The following is a 2377-nucleotide window of genomic DNA, read 5'->3' on the forward strand; positions in this document are numbered from 1 at the left end:
ATTGCCCCAATCATAAGTTTTTCTATTGTGCATGTTTCCCTATAATTAGGGGAGAAAGAATGTCTCAAAATGGTCCTTGGAAAATTTACAATTACTGTTTTTTTTAAAATCAGATACAAGCCTTGTTTATATTGTAAAAACATGAAGATGGCTCCTCCTGCTCATATAAAACATTTTAGTTATAAATCCAAGACACATGTGGGCCAAAAATATAGTGCAGTACATTTTAAATGTCCTAAATGTTTGATACACAAGGGACTTTTCAATAATTTCTTTTGGGGGAAATCACCTTGCAACATTTCATTACCATCTCCTTTTTCCCTAGACAGAGAGACAGACACACGATTGTATATCTGTAAAAGCAAGTTAAAAGTAACATCAAGAGCAGCCTTACTAGGGACAAAGTGTAGCAGGTACAAATTTAATCAGCTTATGTTGCTAAGAGCTTGAAAGGTAAAAAACACCTGACTTACACTTGAAACTTGAAGAGACAGAATGCTTGTGTCTCATGGGGGGAGGTCCAGGAGCTTGTGCTACTGAAGTCCCCTGATTTGCTCTGTTTCCTATCCGCCCAGGACTGGTTAGTCCGCTCTTCAGTTCTGTGCACTGCCAAGTATCCTTTGTGAACTAAAAATCTTAAACCCACCCTCCCGCTCCCCATGACTGAATGGACCACCTCTTGGCCAAGGGGACCCCAGAAATACTCTAAAGTTGAAGTGTTGGCCATGAAAAGGGAATTGGACACACTTCATCATGCCCTCCTTTCCCTTCTTCAAGATATCCCTTGTAACTCATTAGCAGGCCTAAGGCTACACAAGACAAAGCTTGAATCGTACCTGCAGGTCATCAGTTACTCAACAGCTCACTTGAATCTGGGCATATAGCTGGTGACTCGTCTCTGATCAACAGACCTCCTTACCTTAACTTAAAACATTCCAAGCCTTTAGACAAAGCTTCATTTCTTTAAACAATTACAAATCAAAGAATCCTTAAGCCCACCTATAACATTTAAGCTCCCACTTTGAGATGTCCACTTTTTGGGCCACACCAAGATATGCCTTCCATGTATTGATTTATGACTTTACTGTAACCCCTGTCTCCCTGAAATGTATAAAACCAAACTGTAACCCAGCCACAGCATGTCCACTTACTCAAAGCTTCTTGGGCATTGCTTCGGGCCGTGGTCCTCAAATTGGGCTCAGAACAAATCTCTTTAAATTATTTTACAGAGTTTGGCTTCTTTTCCGTTGACACATTCATATAAATCTCCGTGAGTTGGCCAGAGCTGGGTCCCTCTTCTTGTATTCTAGAAAATGTTAACTGCTCCAGAAGGGAAGAAAATGTTACAAAACAGCCAAGGTGATTCCCATGGGCAGCTGGCAGGAAGGACTTTGGGAAGAGGACTAGAATAGAAAATTGTTCTAAGGTGAAAGTGTTTGAATTTGGGGTTTCTTTTAGCATCACTTGAGGGCCATCTCCTGTCTCCCAACCTGTCTTCCAAGCTGTTGCTACTTGAAGTGTGATCCATGAACCAGCTGTGCCAGCATCATTTAGGAGCATGTTAGAAATGCGGAGTGGCAGGTGTCCCCCATCAGCACCCTGTGTAATCAGTGTGTATGTCAAAGCTTGAGAAACACTAACCTAAGCAATAATCCCAATGGCTACTCCTTGATTATGCCTAGAATTTAGCCTCTTTAATACCACATTTAACTATCCTTTATGTTTATTTTTTCCTTTTTCTGAAAAATGTCCTTGTCCTGTGTCCTCTTTAAGTGTCAAAACATACGACTCAGACATCAGGTCGGCTTTTTTCTCCTACTGATGATGGACAAGCTGACCAGAATTTGACCTCAATTTAATCGGCTCCGTATCCCTGCTTCCAAGTTATAGGATCAAGGTCTCCTAGCATGCAAGATCTCAGTTCTCCAAAGACCTTGGCTTTGGGTTTGGCTACATATTTCTCTTCCAAGACGTGCTTCTCTTCAATTCAGAAGCAGTTCAATTTCAGAAATGACAACTCCTAGAGTATGTTCTCTACAACACTTGCAGTTGGTGACTCGCCTGTTTTCCCATCCCAGATCCCTTTCAGCTTTGAGACTTTGCTTTGTGGTGCTCTGAGCTCATCTGGCAAGCAGACAGCGAAAGCCAAGATCTGGAGAAAACAGGGAGTGAAAATGTGAACTTCTGAGTCCTGGGGAATAAAGGAGATGGGAGCCTGACTTGGACGGTGGGGGCTGCAGCTGAGTGCTGCGAACTGTTCGAACTGTTCGTGCATTTAGGCAGCAGACAGCACCCCGACCTAAGACTTCAAACTCCAAAAAGATTGGAGTTCTGACAAAGAAAAAGTCATCAATTTCAAACTAGAAGTATGCAGCCT

This window comes from Microcebus murinus, chromosome 9 (genome assembly GCF_040939455.1).
Source record: "Microcebus murinus isolate Inina chromosome 9, M.murinus_Inina_mat1.0, whole genome shotgun sequence".
Lineage (NCBI taxonomy): Eukaryota > Metazoa > Chordata > Mammalia > Primates > Cheirogaleidae > Microcebus > Microcebus murinus.